Source organism: Sebastes fasciatus, chromosome 16, assembly GCF_043250625.1.
Source record: "Sebastes fasciatus isolate fSebFas1 chromosome 16, fSebFas1.pri, whole genome shotgun sequence".
Taxonomy (NCBI): Eukaryota; Metazoa; Chordata; class Actinopteri; order Perciformes; family Sebastidae; genus Sebastes; species Sebastes fasciatus.
The window spans coordinates 28,987,192-29,006,059 of NC_133810.1; the positions used below are offsets into that span (position 1 = coordinate 28,987,192).

The 18,868-nt window shown below is 41.3% G+C and overlaps 1 protein-coding gene across 3 annotated transcripts in view; it reads right to left on the minus strand.

Moving 5' to 3' along the window:
• snx19a (sorting nexin 19a) overlaps positions 1-18,868 on the minus strand; it is a 106,310-nt gene that overhangs the window by 75,373 nt on the left and 12,069 nt on the right. For all 3 annotated transcript variants that reach the window (XR_012590414.1, XM_074611641.1, XM_074611644.1), the window contains exon 2: positions 9,836-9,888. The gene's annotated coding sequence lies outside the window, so the exon portion shown is untranslated. The remainder of the gene's footprint in view (positions 1-9,835; positions 9,889-18,868) is intronic.

Genomic DNA, 18,868 nt, shown 5'->3' on the forward strand with positions numbered 1-18,868 from the left:
CACAGACACTGCATCCTCATAGCGTCTACAGTCTGCGGTGACGCCTTTCACCTCTAACAAGTTACTCTTTTTCATTTTGGACATCACTCTCTGGAAGCTGAGTCACCGGGTTATTTTAATAAACAACTAGTGGAGCACTCTGGTTTGGAAAATGCCAAACATTACACAGACATAACCAGACTGTTACGCACGTCTGCTGTAGAAGGGGAATAGGAGAGCCGACGGTCTGAACCTACGAGACGGCAGTAATTAGCCTGAAAGAATGAGAGTCGGAGACAGTCTAGTCTTGTACAACAAACAAGTGGCAATTAACTTTTGCAATTAGCCTTTCTCAGGCAGTAACAGTTTGCTGACTGGAAGCTAAACTCAAGCAAGGATGTTAGTGACTCTGGCTACCTGCATCATGATCAAATATCAGTGGCAGGTTCTAAATCATCCCTTACCAGCATTGTTTTATTTAATGATTAATGGCGTTTGCTTTTTTGTTTATAACTCTAAAAGAGTATAAATGTCAGAGCTTGTGATTCTTGATGAAGTGCAGTTAAGGCCATTATCCCCTGAATCTATAACCATTATCAAGGAGATGTAGTAATTGAAGCAGAACAGAAGATGATTATCAAACTATATACCGGGCAAAAAGGCCAACAACACGAAAGGAAAATCTCCCTTACATTTTGTACAGTGTATTTTACATTGTTGTGGTGTGTTACATACAGTACAGGGTCTGAAATTAACTTTTTTTTTTGTCTGCCACTTTTGAAATCTCTGCGCTAAATAAAGGAATAACATTTTAGATCTGATGTCATTCAATGTTCGATATATTTCACATAAAAAAAATTATATACCCGATAAATTACAGTGTTTGAATTACACCGTAGCTTCTGGGGGAGCCCTATTTTTGGGGGGAGGGAGGGTACTGTGTTATTGTCATCTACAGTGGTTATTTGCATAAAAACACACAATTCAAATGATTCTGGATTATTTAAATATTTGCTTTGGTTAAAAAACATCTTGGTAAGTTGTTAGGAAGTCAAACAGGTCATAATTCCCTCTCTATTATCTATTTTATATTGCTGCGAAAACATCTCCTACAATCAACTGGATTTATTCAAGTTTCTCGCCAAAAACGTAATTTTACGAGATAACATTTGAACACATCATGATAACGTTGTATTTTACCTTCACAGAATGATAATTTTGCTGAGCAGACCGTGAACGCCTCATAATAATAACTCAATGGCACCTCCGTTAACGTTAGTAGCTCTGTGCAGACTGTGCTGCCCACCTGCTGCTAACAGGTAACGTTACTAACTCTCCTCCTGCTGATTTCAGCACAGGTTTGTTGTTACAATGTCGCATTATCAGGGAAAACTAGGGTGCGTCCCTCAGGTTTAGTAGCACCATGCTTTTGAGTGCTTTTTTTTCTCTCCGTCACGGCTCCAGTCCAAAACAAACTGAAACATGATACGGCGTTCGTATGCATCATTGTGCATGCGTAACTGTCGGAAAGCATCAATACAGAGGAATCGATAGTCATGAGATGCCAAGAAAGCGGACAACTACGGTATTCCCATCACTAGTGTTTTCCCTGCCTGCCAAAGTGGCGGGTGAAATCATCAGGACACCCATTTTTTAAATTGCCAACAATTTACTCGCATATGGCGGTTGCTAATTTCAGACCCTGGTTACATATAAGATCTGATGACAAGTGTGCTTATGTGTGTGTGTGTGTTTTATGCAAACAGACGCATTAACAGACTGCAGAGGCAATTAGTCAACTTGATGATGTGTCCTGCAGGTGATTTTAGCTCCCAGATGACAGTCAACTACATAAGGAGCCAAGATGGCGTCTGCAGCAAAAGTCATCTTCCTCTCTTTCCAACCAGCCACGCTTGTGTGAGTTCCACTTGTAATTTCTAAGATGTACTCTCTTCAGTATGGGCTTGTCTTTCAGGTGTCTGTAGGGTTTTTTAGTTTCCTCTTGTTTATCTATTCGAGTTGGGAAGGTTAATGAATTTGCTTTCTTTGATCGTCTTTGTTTGATTTTGTTGGGGTATATGTTACCTTCCCAGTTTGATTTGCTTTGTTTCTTGTGTTGGCCTTGACCACCCTGAAGCCAATCCTGGCTCCACACCTTCTTTTTTTTTTATTATCACATTATAAATCAACACCAAAGTCTTTATTTTCTGCAATCTGTCCCGGTGGCTGTTTGGGAAGATGGGTCTCTTTCATATTGCTGCTCGACCACCTCCAGACAGGGCATAACATCTGTCTCCTTCGTCTTTTCTCATTGTGATTTGTGGTAAGTAGTTGTTTTTTTCCCTCTAGTTGGCAGTTTTCTTTGTTGCGTGGGGGAAATTATGGAGTTTTAAAGCAGTCGTAATGTAATTCAGCGGTTCATTTGCTTTTGTAATGTTTACAAATACTGGATAAGGAGATTTGATTTGATTTATAATCAGTTTAACAAAGCTAAGGGGCAATTCTGTTTGGCTCAAAGTAGACTCTGATATTCCACAACAATACACACTGCAGAATCTGCAGTTTGTGAAAGTTATCCTGTGAAAGTTTTTGACTGTAAAAAAAAGACTGCCACTAATGCAAGTGACAAGATATACTGTACAAATGTGGAAAAATAACTGGGCTCTAACGAACAGTAACTGACATGGTGGAAAAGTTTGCACACTATTCCACCAAGTTTCAGCATGTGTCTGTAAAAACAAGAGCTTTTACAGAATGGGTAAAAGCAGCCGATGCATACAGCACAAAATGACAGTGTTTATTAGGGCTGGGACGATTCACCTATCTCCCGATTCGATACTATAACGATACCTGGGTGCAGAGTATTGCGATTCTACAAATATTGCGATTCGATATTACAATTTATTGGGATTTTTGTTAACTTTTTTAACCCTAGACCATGGGGAAATGTTGAATCATACACTTATAGGGACTTTTACTTTGGAAAATATCTAAATGAATGCAATAAAAATGTTTGATTTTCATCATGTATGTAGTCTGAGATGTCCTTAAGTCAAATCTATCAGTCATTGTCATTTCCAGAGCCCCAAAACGAAAAAGAATAAAGACATTTCCCTCACAAATTAGTGGTAATTTCTTTTCAATTTATAAGGGACATGTAATGTTTTATTCTTCTGGTGAATATAATCCAATCAATCTTATTTCCATGGATGTATGTTGTATATACAGTTCCCTTTGTTAACACCTTATTTTGAAAACCGGACTTCGCCAAGTCCGTCTCTAGCTCTCCCGTCAGCTCCGTTCTCTTTATACATCCATGGTCAGCTCCATCGGGGCTGTTTGAATGCATTTAACATAAATGTCAGTATATGGGTGCTCTACAGTTGTAGCGTCGGCCCATTTAACCACGGAGATGAGAGTGACGGCCGGCTTGACCGCATGTTACCGCAATACGATAACGTTTCCTGTCCATGACAGAGTTAACATGCAGCTTTAGTGATGTCTAGCTCTGCTTTTCCTGTATGGTGTGTAGTGTTTACCACTCTGGATTTAAAATGGGAGAATGCAGGTCATATCCACGCAGACCCTCCAACGATTTCTGCTCTGTCATATCTGCAGGCTTCTGCTTGCTACGGCCGGCCGGCCTTATTCTACTCGGATTATTTCCCTTCCAAAAGGAGCACAATTAGTGTCACTGTACTCTTCCTCAACTGTGGGTCAGTAGTTCAGAAGAATGAGTCAACACTGTGTGTGTCTCTCTATAGAACAACTGCTTTTGTTCCAAAAGCAATAAATCAGACAACTCTGCTGGGTGGGTCTTTCCAATACAACCACTTGAGGCGTATGATTCAGAATAGTGGAAAGCCATTATGAGCAAGCAAAAATCCTCAGTTTTAGCAATCAAGTAACTCAAGTGTGTGTATGCGTGTGTGTTTAAGGCACTAGGGTGTGTAGACATCACTGTGGTTTCCTGCACTATTGTGTCTGTGTTTGTCTGGTGACTCAGTTGCACTTTCAATTGTGGTGAGCACATGAAACAAACTGGTCATCAACCACATTTCCACCAGCGAACTCACCCTGAATCATTTCCTCGACCACACACACACACACACACACACACACAACCGGGAGCTATCAACCATATATCTATTTGTCATAGTCGTGTGCAGTGGTGAAGGTGTGATGCACAGATCCACCCAAGTCTACGCTGTACTGTAGCAACTCCTCAGCCTTTCCAGTGCATGCAGACACACACACAAAACAGAACACACACATTATGTTGTGAGTCATGAACTATAGCTGTGAGGCTGAGAGGGAGGGACGGATACAGACGGTGGGCAGAGGGACTATGGGTCTGCAGTGTCTCTCGTCAGCTCCGACACATCTACCAATCACATTACTGAAACCCTCATTACACGCCGACCCGCATAATGACGCAGTCGACTATCAGACTCAGCCGCAGAGCGAGCAGTATTTTTAAAAAAAATATATCGAGGATCTTCTGAATTTTTCATCAGTACCCCAACACTGACGTGGTGTTTTCATAAACGCCTGGACACAAAGACAGGTGATACAAGGATTAAAGTCAGCCTTTAAGAGCAGAAAAATAAGTAATTTAAGCCACATCATTATTCAGTTCAAGTCAAAATAATAAAGATCAATTAAATACAAATCATAACAACCAAAATCTGAAACAATATCTAGTTTTATATCTTAATTCAGTACTGGCATTATTTTGGTGGATCTCACAGCTGTATAGGCATCATCAATACAGTTTCAGTTAGCCTCCAATCATTCATTCAATGATTCAAATAGTGAGGTTAAATGTAATAGTCTGATTATTATTCTATGTTTCAGTTTAACTTTGGTGAGAGGGAATATGTGGCTGCTTTTCTTCTTTGTCTCTTTCAGGTCAGTTTAGGCAGTGGGACGAGAATTCAGACACATTCCTGTCATGCCCAGTAAAAAAACAGTAAGAATCTCAGTTATGTGGCTGCCATCCCAGCGGCGCTTTGAAAAACACATAGAAAACAATAATAACACAATATTACTGCGTCAAACCCAGACGGAAAGGACAGTAACATGATGCACATTTTCAAAGACTGAAGGTCATTTACCAGCTAATGCGCAAGACAGACAGAATGGCATTCGGTCACGGTATTGTAAAAGCATAGAAATATGTTTTGTTGTTGTTAAATGTGTACGATGTGCGTCACAAAGATTTTACACGCCCCACCATAAAGAACGCCCTTTAACTGTTTTAACTAGCAGTTACACATGTGTAATCTAGTTTTTACTAGGATAAAAAAAACAATCACAACACAAACAAAAATCTGAGTTAAAAGGATTCATTCCATGATACAAAACAAGACATTGAAATTTAATTTTAAAAAACCTTCCATTTACAGTTGATCATATGAGATCTGTGAAAGGGTTTTGCAAACAGACAGAACAGTGCAGAATAATGGATTCCTGTTGCTGGGCAGAGACAGAAACGACCATATTTACAGTGGACTTCTCTACAACGTGAATCAATCGGTCTGAGGATTGCAGACATTATATCATATTTTTTATGGTATTACTTATACCTTTACCTCCAAACATAATGCAGGTGTGTAATCAGTTCAATGGCACCTGCTTCACAACACTCACTTTTCCTTTCAACTTCTTCAAACATGAATACGTTTATTTGTCCAGTCATATTGCAAATACACACTAAGTCCAGCACTTCCGTTGGACCCTACCTCAAAGGTTAGACTACTGAGACTACAAAGAAGTTGAGGACATTTCACCAGGACGGTAATCCAACTGGCTTCTTCTGTTCTGAACCGAAGACTTCAATAAACAGTCCAGTGGATTGTCTTATATTTTGACATCTTACATGAGCTGGAACATTGTTTTATTATAGATTAAAAGGTGCTGACGGTGCTAGACCTGATCATTTATTGTAAAAACTACAAAGTTCTCAGACGGAACAAATCTCTGCCCGGTCTGCACAATTCAATTATTGTTTTATTTCAATAAAACGAAAGGTTTATAAATGTTTAATCTGCGTGGATGAGGATGGATGAAGATCTGCATCAAAATAAACATTGTGAGAAACAAGACTTTTTTCATCTAGCTTAGCAGTTGAATGTTAAAAAATACCAAATATCTCAATGTTAAGAAATGTATTTAAAAAATCCAACAAAAACTAATTATTTGACCCACAGCTGAACTTTCCACCAAAGTCCATTGAAATCTTTTACCAAGTATTGGAAATATCTACAACGAATGGGACAGAAAATATATCAACTACGTTACGTTAATGAGGTCAGTACTAAATATAATTGTTTTGCCATCACATGACTGAGAATGAATCTGAGCACCCTATTTTGAAATATTGAGGGGCAAATTCAAGGATTAAATTTTTTTTTGAAGGCCTGTAAAACTGCACAAATAAGACAAAAATAAAACACTTCTCAAAGCACCCGTAAAAAGGTGAAATGGAGCCCTAACTGCACTGCAAAGCAAATAGCTCCTCGGTGCTCCCATGCCATTTACATGTTTTTAAATTTGGTAATATATGCATGGGGCAAAATTGGCCCCTTTCTATGTAAATGAGCCTCATTGCAAAAATAGTCCAATTTACAAAGATCAGTGCTAATAGCCACACACGATTACAGTGAAATTATCAGCGTCTTCAGAGAGTTGGTGGTAACTAAAGAGCATTTATAAGGAGTGTCACCAACAGCACTGACAGACCGGGCTATTAAATCCAAAATAAGCTTTCTCTCTGTTACATTTAAAATTCTTGAGGAATGCCTCTGCACCTCGTCGGTCAGGACCTGTAGCTCCTTTTTCTCTCCGTCTACTGTGTTCTTAGCGCTAAGGCAACATTTATAATTTGCCACTTGGACGCAAAAAAAGGGGCAAATTGCCCTCAGCAAGACTTTATGGGCATGTTTGCACTGTAATATGATAACGCAATATATTTTGTGATCGGACCTTGAGACGGGGCAGGTAGCGGTTGCAACTTGCAAGTGATGCGCAATTCATGGTGCTATCAGCGGCCACAATCATTCTTTGTGAACTTGCCCCGTGAGTAATGTAGCTTTAGGAATTCTGTATTTTATCATTCGTTAGCTTATTTCACAGGTAGAACCAAAAGCTCCAGTATCTACTCGGATCATCTATATTGATATTGTGATATGAGACTAGATATTGTCTTAGATTTTTGATATCGTAATATCATAAAATGATAAAAGTGTTGTCTTTTCCTGGTTTTAAAGGCTGTATTACAGTAAAGTGATGTCATTTTCTGAACTTACCAGACTGTTCTAGCTGTTCTTTTGCCTTTACCCACTAAGTCATTATATCCACATTATTTATCAAAAATCTCATTGTGTAAATATTTATTAAAAGCACCAATAGTCAATCCTACAATATCGTTGCAATATTGATATCGAGGTATTTGGTAAAAAAATATTGTGATATTAGATTTTCTCCATATCGCCCAGCCCTACCATCAACAGATGGAAACAGATACCAATGCGACAGCATAATATTCTATTGTACACATCATATGTAATGTTGGTGAAACATGAACTTGACTATCTGGTTTTTGTCATTGTATGCCGTCAACACCAACAAAGAAAAACAATCACTCCGACACAAATCATGCACTGCGAGGTGAAAACCTGAGACAAACACCACCGATCTTAGCTCACAGGGGATATTCTCTTCTCATTCACTCTTTACACAGAAATAACGGCACCGAAGGGATAGTGACATGTACAGTAAAGTGCGCCCTGATAGAGAGGTCCTCTGCTGGCTGGCCACTGCTGTCTGGCATGTGTCTGCAGCCGTTAAGACAGTATACTGCCAAGCTGTGTCAGACGAGGTAATAGGCTTTTTTATGCTGCGACTGACAGACACTAAAGCTGACAAGCCACATCCCGGATTGATACTACGACAAGAGGCTGAGTTTGGAGTGCCATACAGCAACAACAATGCTCTCCACATATTTGAGGCCATGAGAATATATCCCTAATGAGATACATTGAGGTTTATGGCGCCATTGTATAGCAGGACGACATCGACTCCCTTTCACAATACCTCGACAAAACTACTCTTCCTCTCCTCAATGGAAGGCAGATTGCTGTTACATTGACCTTGAATGAATGGCTGTCATACACATCTATTATGCTAACCATAATCATACGATTCTGTTTCAGATCAAGGTGAGCTGACGGGCAATCAATACAAAAATGGAAATTAGGAGGTGAATGAGTTGGGGGAAAAATACCCGGTAGTCAGACAGAGACCAAAAATCCCCTCTCGTAGTAGTCTTCCCTCGTCTTCCCTCGACAGTGAACAGAAGAATATGTAATTTCAAGGCAACAGGGGCAGTCATCCCATTAGCTATTGTTTCCAAGTGTAATGTAAATGTGATCGGGTGGTGGTAGGTGAAATGCTGCTGATTATAAGCCTAATGACACTTACAGTGTGTTGTTTAGAGAGACATAAAGAAGAATGTCGACCCTGAACATCTCCTATCAAATTCAGAATATGGTATTAACTATGAATAACTCTATCACATCTAATAATCAAAACTATATGCATTAGTTTATGATTCACTTAAGTTTTGTTATTATATTGTGATTTTGGTCATATACAGAACGTGACTTGTGCAGAAGTACAGCACAGCAAAGATTTTAATAAATTCTCACTGTATTTACTCTTTTCTTTTTTTTTATATTACTACTGCTGCTTTCTTTGCTGCAGTGCTCTGTGATTGGTTGAAAACGTGTGTCAAGTCGCTTGAATGCTGTCAGGATAAGGAGTGTTATTGGCTGGTGCTCAAACCCCCACTCCACCCCCGCCAACCATCCACCTCGCAAAGCCATGGCGTAGATGAGTGGGCAAGCAGATGTGTGCATCAGGTGGGGCTGCACTCCTAAAGAGGAGGAGGAGGAGGAGGAGGAGGAGGAGGAGGAGGCACTCGGGGCCATCCCAGGTAACAGAGCACCAGCATGGGCTGCTTTTCACTACCCTTGATATATTTTCATTCACAGAGGGACGACCGCAGGGATGCGGTGGAGGGATAATGCACCTGTGCTTAGTTTTTGCAGCGCTGTGTTTACCCAGTGTGATAAATTCAACTGTATCGTGTGAGTTCATCCCAGCAAGTAGCATAAAAATGGTACAACTAGGTCATTTGAGGATAAAGTATTTTGAGGAATAAAGGATTTCTAAAAAAAGCTGGTGATTTGGGATTACATTGAGGGTTATTTGCCTTATGATGATCACCGACTAGAGGTCGTACCATTCCATAATAGCACAAGAGACATGTTAAGTTTAATCTATAATCCACTTTTTTTCAGATAAGTCAAAGTCATAGCCTCTCTCAAGTCTCATTCAACCCTCGCTGACTGTACAGACTCACTGACGAGCTCCACGCTCACTTCAGGTCAGCACATCAAAGCTCAACGGCATCGGAAAAGCTAGCTGGCATCACACAAAGACCTCACAATGACACCGTGATAGAAAAAAATAAAAATTAGGTCATGCCAGTGCTGTGAGTCACTTCACGTGGTCCTCTGTCACACACCATTGACATAAATAGCACCAACACCACACAGACAAAACAAAAACACACAGATTCTCACTCACACAGAGTGGCACTAAGGTGAAGTGGCCATCAACAATCTGTCGCTTTGTCACATCACACCAAACTTGGCAGATAGAGGACTGGTGAAATGGGAGTGGGGATAATTTTGTGGTGTTGATGCTCTTGTTGTATTGTGTGTAGAGCGCACAGCAGTGGGTGTGACCTCCACCTGCAGGCCAGCCCAGGAAGTGAGACTCAACTTACCGATGGGATCGTGGTTTCTGCTTTCCATCCACGACAGGAGATCACAACGCCATCTACGGAAGAGAGAAACAAGGATGAATAGGTCATACGTACAGCAAGTAGCTGTCCAAATAGTCGCCAAACACTCTGCTGTAATGTCCATCCCAATGCTCCACATAATTCAGTGCTGATATGGAGGCTATTTTTTTTTAATCAGAGCGAGAGTGGCTGTTTTGCAGATTGAGGTCAGGATTTGGCTTGGAGTGTTATGTAACCTGGTATATGGGCCAGAATAATAGTATTACATATGAGATTGCAGTTCAAACGGGAGTCACAGTGGTGAAAGGCAGGCTGATGCAGACTGCGGCAGTGTCTGTGTTTTCAGGCTGTGGCAGACAGACATGCCCAAGAGAGTAGTCGAAGTCTTTTTCTCCTTGCCTCGTTTCATTTCTCCTACCCCATCAGTTCGTGTTCTCCCCTTTTCTCACCCACGCTCCGCTATTCTGTGTCTTGCATTTTGTTTTCTCAAATTCCCTGATGTCGCCACGTTGCCACACTTTGATGCTTCCACTTCCCCATTTAGTCTCGCTGTGACAAACTGCCAGACAGATAAATTAGACAGATAGACAGATAGATAGATATATATATGTAGATAGATAGATAGATAAGATAGATAGATAGATAGATATATAGATGGATAGATGGACAGATCAATAGATAGACAGATAGATAGATAGATAGATAGATGGATAAACTCGGTTCATCCCTGTATCTAGGATCTCATTAGGGTCTCGTCAATCTGTCATTGCCACTTCTGTTTTTTCTCTCTCTTGCTCTAGAAGGGTGGGATATCCGCATTGGTTGCTATGGCACCAGACAGCTCCTCGTTTCCTCAGACAACGGCTAACTGTGATTGTGTGTCTGTGTGTGCATGTGTGTCTGCGCACATGCGCGCGTGTGTGCGTGCATCCACATGTCTAACTGTGTGCACAAGCAAGGCACACATGTGCAAGGCCCCTTGCGTGAGGAGGTGCAGCAAAGTGATAATTATCAGTGTCTGGTTCGCCGTGCTTTCACTGCAATCAATGATAAAATCCACTTAAGATTCATAATTCATGACAGGTGAGCAGTCGCAACTTCATGCTATGTTTTAAATCCACCTGATGATGACTTGCTTGATTTATTCATGAGATGTGAATGGGGGTTACAGCTAGCATGCAACTATAGAGAGGTACGATGAATTTCTATCAGTCCTAGATTTTAGCATTCCTGCCTGTTTCTAGGTGTAAAATGTGAGTCTGTGTGACTTCACAAACACACATCTTTCTTAGGGCATCCATCCCTTTTGACCTGGCCTCTCTCCGCTGTGTGCACTCCAGCAGAGGGCAGTGTCTGCTTGACACTATACTGCGCCTCTCCCAAACTACATCCACTGGGTGTTTATTCCAAGCAGTGGCAGAGATTCATTTCTCAGAAAACACGTACTGACCTTGCCCTTTTCTGCTAAAAACAAAGTGCTTAAAAACTCATTCGCTTTGATTTTCAACCCACAATCAAGCTCAGTGCATCGGCACTTCAAGAGGTTAGCAAATATCAATTACTGACTGACAAGGGGAAACAATGAGTGAGAGTAATGGGGCTCCTTAATGCCAGACACATGTTTTTTTTTCCACCATATACTGAAATTCAAATACTTCACAAGCTCACAAAAAATTAAATCTTCAACTACAATTCGCATAATTCTTTTCTCAACAAGATTAAATGAATGAGGACGGCTAAGTACGTGAAATTGATCTGCAAGAGATCTTCAATGTCGATAGCGAGAAGCTGTCGAAACTACAAGAACTTGCTGCTCTGACAGCTGGGGTGGTAAAGAAAGGGAGAACTTGAGCACTTGTCTGTCTGTCTGTCTGTCTGCGTGTGTGTGTGTGTGTGTGTGTGTGTGTGTGTGTGCGTGTGTGTTCATGTTTGTGTATGTGCGTGTACGTGAGGAGGCTGTGGTGTTGGGTGAAAGAGGTGTGTTTTTTTCCACCCTGTGGGGCCTCAGGCTGGGGTAGGGCGAGGCGGAGCTTTGGGGAGACGCAACGTGGGGCGGGCTGTTTCAGCTGAACTCAGTGCACTGTAACAGCACTCGGGGCGTGAGGTCACCGAGTCCAGCATTCCTCTGGAGCGCTGTCTGTTTACACGACTGCCGCTGTGCCGGGGGGAGGTGGCAGCTCTGCATAACTACACCATCAGATAACAGTCATTGCTTGTATTTATGTTCATCATCTACCAAGGAGATAAGAACCCTCTATTCATTGTTTCCAAAGTTGAAAAGTGTTCAGGCCTTTTACTCCATTACTACTCCATTACTGTACATAAATCCCAACAGTCGACGGCTCCGCAGTAGACAAAGAAACAGGATTTTTGCCTCTACGTATATACAGTCAACCCTTTGTTTAGCCAGTAACATAGGCACAGTGATATACTGTAGGCTTCCTTCTTTCACCTTTGTGTTTTACGTGCACAGAGATACTGAGGAAAATGGAAACACATGACTATATGAACACAATACAACCATAAACATAGCAGACAGCACCTGTAATGCACACAGAGTATGCCTCACCTTTCAGTAGTATATAAGTATACAACACTGTTGCTACAATAAGCCGAAGGCATCTTTACATTGAAAGCCATTCTGGTATTTTACATACATTTGTAAAGACGCCATGAAAATATATTGCTTGTGTACACTCGAGTATATGCAAAATACAAAGTGTAAAAAAGTCGTTTCACTCTTAGCCAAATAAAACCTCTCAGTTTCTGCTCACATATAATTATATTGACATCAGTTTGCCTAAAGGGCATATAACTCTTTATCTAGTCCTGACTGTTAGATTGCGATTAAGAATAGATTATAATTCACACCTTTGTCATTGTGAGATCATACTTCAGACACCATATTATGCATATTGTGTATACATGAATTTGATATTGTACTGCATCATTGTGTGTGTAAACACACCAATTCCAGCTCAAACAGAGCAGCCAAAGTCAAAGTCAAAAGCATCCCTGAGCAGGACCGAGGGGCCAGCGCTGAGATTATCTGGGGTGGGACCAGTTCAACCTCCTCTCAAGTGGCTCATCAGGTTATTTATGCAGGAATAGCTTGGACTTGGCTGAGATGCTGCTGGCCTCTCTGCAGGGCTAATCTGGGCTGAACTTTGACTGTAGCTCCTCTGTGCTGCTGCTCTCACATCCCAGAGCCTAGAAGCCAGCTGGTCAGCTCCAGGGGAGCACAACAGAGATGGGGAGTGACACCGAAGCCCTAGAGAGACAGTGCTCTGACTGTACTGTGGACTAGGGAGGGGGGTATGGCTGTCAAAGGCTCCATTGTTTGACAGGCCAGCATGGTTTCACGTGCAGCGCATGATTCTCGCTGCGGGTCTGAACTATAGCCCAGTCTGACCTAAACTGTCCAGGAGGATGTAGCTGTGGCCTCCCTGGGCAGGTTAAAGTGTAACCGTGTCCGTGTTTTCTCAGGAAAGTGTGTTTATCTAGAGGACCAACACGGAGGCCCTTTTGTTTAACTACATAGTGAGGCTCGCCCTAAAAGTAAAGCTCTCTGAAACACACAGGAACCAGGTGGCCCTTCTCTGTTCCATTTACTGCTAGTTAGGTGCAGTTTGCATGTGTGTGCTCGAGTGTTTGTTTACATGTGTAGGAGGAAAAGCAGAATGCAGATACACAAAACATGATATGTCAAACAAATCAGTAAGATGTGTAGAGAAACCTGAGCTGAACTTTTACATCCAGCACAATGCAAACAGAACACAATGAAACGAGAGGCACCTATCGTCTGTGGAAATTGAAACAGCTGCAGCCAATTAAATAGTGTGAGGTAAATGATCAGGCACACTGTGGCACTGTTAAAGGGAAATTCTGGTGTTTTTCAACCTGTGTCTTGTTCTCATAATTGTGGCAATTGAGACTACTAGTGCGGTGCCCGTTCAGGGCGTGGCCGTTAGGAGCATGTGCCCGTTCGAACGCGCCGATTGCTTGGCCCCCAGTATTCCTGCTTGCAGTACTGACGAGAAACGCACATCGCTCATTGACTCCAGGGAAGTGAAGAGTGTTCGGTTGTAACATTAGTATGTCCAGCATCCAGCAGGAAAAGTTAACTTGCAGTCAGCGGCCTGTAAAGGCCCGCTGCGGGCGACATGCTCGACTCAGCTCACCCGCCCCCCGCTGCTGCACAGAGCGCTGTTTGCTTGTTTATACAAAGTTTATTAATACTGAACGTGCCGCAAATTGCACCAACTTCGACACTGCATGTCCTTGGGTCCCCAGCAATACACCCGCCAAGTGTTAAGTAGATTGGATGAACGGTTCTCAAGATATGCAATGGACACACAAGTATATACCAGGGCTGTCAAAGTTAACGCAATAATAACGCATGTCATACTAACTTGTCCTGAAGGAGGCTAAATAACACTCAAAATTGTCATGGCCATTTTCAAAGGGGTCCCTTGACCTCTGACCTCAAGATATGTGACTGAAACGGGTTCTATGAGAACCCACAACTCCCCCCTTTATAAACATGCCCACTTTATGATAATCACATGCAGTTTGGCGCAAGTCATAGTCAAGTCAGCACACTGACACACTGACAGCTGTTGTTGCCTGTTGGGCTGCAGTTTGCCATGTTATGATTGGAGCATATTGTTTTATGCTAAATGCAGTACCTGTGAGGGTTTCTGGACAATATCTGTCATTGTTTTGTGTTGGTAATTGATTTCCAATAATAGATATAAACATACATTTGCATAACCAAGCATATTTGCCCACTCCCATGGTGATAAGAGTATTAAATACTTGACAAATTTCTCTTTATGGTACATTTTGAACAGATAAAAAATGTGCGATTAATTTGCGATTAATTTGCGATTAATCACGATTAACTACCTTAATCGATTGACAGCCCTAGTATATACATACAGAAAAACAGACGGAGATTTCTTGCTAACTCTATTGAAGAGATTCGGTAAACGGACTCTGGCAAAACAACTTAAAACCAAACCATGTGAGAGGCCGTGGCCGGTCATTGTCGATTTAGTATGAATGCTAGTGAAGTAATAGTAAATGAGAGAAGATTTGTTTGTATTATTTTTTCTCTCAGTGAATTAAAGAAAACAGGGTGCAATGGCTGGTTATCCAGTGGACTATTACAAGGACGATTATAAGTAACTTAACCTTAATGGCCAGCCATAATTATACAGAAATGAGGAGCTTAAGTACGATGGAAGAGGACAGACGAAAGATGAAGGCAGAAAAAGAGAGGGGGACCAAAAGAGAGGACCGCCCCGAGGATATAACTGTTCTCAATGCTTATTTCAGTATGTTTACATGCTCACAATAACAATGCTGATGTTTAGCAGGTGTAATGTTTGCCATGTTCACCATCTTACTTTATGTGCAACATCTTACTTTTGCATGCTAACATTTGCCAATTAGCTCCAAACACAAAGTACAGTTAAGGCTGATGTATTTCACAAAACAAAGTATTGGACAAAGTGACATTTTGAGCTGATGATGGCACCAGATGAAAAGTTAAAGGTAGGGTTGGTAAAGATTTTTGAAAATTGTTTTTGTTTTATTAGTTGAAATTCTCCTTTCATCCTGACAGCAATCAATAAATCAAATTCAAATTCTGAAGTGTCGAACATTGCCCGGAGGCAGCAACTGTAGAAAGCATTTGAGAATTTCTCCAGGATTTCCTCTGCTTTGCTTTCTTTTTAAGACTGGTAGAAAACACAGCGCCCTTTAGTCATTAGACACAAAAGCTATTACTTTCTGAATTGGAATCTCAACATTGAATAAATAAAGTAAAATTATTTTCCTGACTTAGTTGAGAGCAGTCAAATGGTTTCTTTTTCTAGTAAATAAAATCCAAATGTTGAGTAACAGGAAAACAATATCTGAACTTTTTTTTTGTTTTTTTTTGTTCTCAATTTCAGCTTTTAAAGTAATCTTCAGTTACTGTAAAGGTACAATGATTGTGAATTTTATAACACCAAAAACAAGCCTCATCTTGTTCATAGTTGACATCATTTCTCTGCTTAAAATAACACTCTATTACCAATCAAGTATACCCATCTTCCCCTGATTAGAAGCCTTTTAAAGCTGCATGAATCACTTTTGGGCTGTGAAGCAAAATGTGCTCATCGTATTACAAGTCTGCCAGTGACTGACATCAACACATCCATGACACAATTTTAGAGTTGGGTGTTGGCTGCTCAACTAAATGCCTTGTGGAAGCTGTACACCTTTATGCACCAATAATCAGCTGCGCGTAAAAACCCTACAGCACTGACACGGTCTACTTCATCAAAGGCCACCGCCTCACTGATGGGGAAAAGTGTTTGTACGTGGCAAACACAGACGCCACCCGAATACTCCTTTCAGACCAAAGGACACATCGAGAAAATACCTGTTTGCCATTGGTATAGTTCGGTTAACAATGCGTACCTGACCTGAGTTTGTGACGCTACAGTTGACCTGAGTTTCATACAGGTCTGACATTCCACAGCTTTTGTATGCATGAGGAAACACAGGTTAATATAACAGCTGCCGGGTTAGGGGTGTCTTGATGGCAGAGTGGATAAGTCACATACCACACTGTATACTGTAACGGCATGAATTCCAGCAGGAGTTGGAGTTGTTGCATGTCATACCCCCTTCTCACCTAGTTTCCTGTATGTTCCTATACTATCACCTGTCAAATAAAGGCAAAAATGCCGAAAACATAAGGGATCATGCAGAATCATGTTTTAATTATCCAGACTATGTCGTAGTTAAGCTGGTTTTGCACGGCCCATGTGTGTCCATGTACCAAATTTCATGCCAATCCATACAATATAAGTTGAGATATTTCACTAAAAACGAAAAAATAACAACCTCACAGTGGCGCTAGACAACAATACCACTGATAACAAAACATGTCAATTGCTTGTTAGCTTCTGTCCCCAGCACAGGGATTAGCAAAGGTACAATGATTGTGACTTTTATAACACCAAAAACAAGCCTCGTCTCGTTCATAGGTGACATAACTTCTGTGCTTAAAATATTATTCAACCACCAATCAAGTATACCCATCTTCCCCTGATTAGAAGCCTTTTATACCTGCATGAATCACTATTGGGCTGTAAAGCAGAATGTGCTCATCGCATTACAGGCCCTCTGGTGACATCAACACATTCACTTAGAGTTGGGTGTTGGCTGCTCATCTAAATGCCTTGTGGCAGCTGTACACCTTTATGCACCGATATTCAGCTGCGCGTAAAACCCTACAGCACTGACAAGGTCTACGTCATCAAAGGCCGCCTCACTGATGCGGAAAAGTGTTTGTACGTGGTAAAACCAAACGCCAGCCAAACAGTCCTTTCAGACCAAAGGATACATCTAGAAAATACCTGTTTGCCATTGGTGTAATTCGGTTAACAATGCACTGACAAGGTCTACTTCATCAAAAGTCTCAGCACCATTAAGGGGGGCAAAGGGCAAGAATGCCCCAAGAAATCTCTCCAAGATTAGGAGAAACTTTGGAAATGTACACTTCTGTCTTTTTTGCCTCCTAAGAAAATGCACACTCAGCAAGGATATCCCGAATACTGTACTGGAAGCAGATATAATACCTTTTCTCTGGCCCAAGGGGTCTGTATTTTCCACTCATGATGCTGATTCAGCCCACGATGCTGAAGCTTACTATGAGGAATGGATAGCAGGATAGAAAGGAGGATGTTGGGCACTGTTGGGAAAAAGGCAAGAGAAATCTCATTTCATAGCCTAGAGCATTGGATATGAAGTTCATGGTAAAAAGATTAACTCCTAAAGACAGTATACTTTACAGAGGTCATACAAAGTTTGAACTTGTGCCAGGTGACTGATAGTTACTTTAGTCCATGATAAATTTGACAATCCCACAATGACAACAATGATTGTAAGAGGAATGTCCATCTGTAGCACAATGTTTCGGTGAAAGATATTGGCTCTGCAACTTTTTTATAATGTTGTGATGACAATCATCATTCCCTGTGTGGGGTTTTCATGAGGAAAATGGTAGTGTCCTGTATGTCTCCAAAATGTTCAAATGCAATTTTTTCTTCGACAATCCTATTCAACAAATTGAAAACAGACATATCCAAAAAACGTTTTACTTTTTGGCTCAGGTTAAATCTGGTTTCACAAAGATGCTGTATCTCATTCTCTTAAGATAATAGGCTCGTTCAGCGCAGAATCTATCACCGGCAATCGCCGCGCAATGCATGCCGACTTGATGCCGACTTGCCGGGGCAATGATAACCTCACGAGATCGAGGCGGCCGCAGTTTTTAGAGCCAGGCGCCGCAGTTGCTCTCCACTGACCGCAAGACCCAGGGCATTATGGGAAACGCCTGACTGTCTCCTGATCAAAGAGCTGATTGGCTCTTAGTTTTGACAACAAACACCACTTGTTGTAGAGAAGTCAGAACTTTCTGTGTAATTGTAATATTTAACGCTGGATTGTGGGTTAGTCTCATGTTGTGCAAAGAAGGTTTCATCTGTTAAACACATCTTGTGTGGTTGATAATAATAATAATAATGATTATAATAATGAAGGTTATTTATATAACACTTATCAAAACAAGTGCTCATTACAAAGCGCTTTACAAGGCGGACATAATTTACAAACAAATATAAACAAATCCAAACGTGGTCTGAAAACTACAAGTGGCCTACAGATCAACTTTTTCTGTGACTTCCTGTAAATTCAGTGAAGGCTGCTGGAAACGGCTGGAAACTGTCCGACTTGACCGCAGCTTTTTGTCTCCCCCGCTGATGCCGCTTGATCTCGTCTACTTTCCAGGCGAGGCGCAGTTCATCTCCAACGAGCCTATTCTCACATGCCACCCTTTGCACATCATAGCAAGTATCAATATTTGGTTTGGCCCCATCACTTTCAAAGATGTCAATCCATTCTTCATGTGCACGCTGCAAACCTCTTTTGATCTACGCAGGCGAACCTCATTGTCAA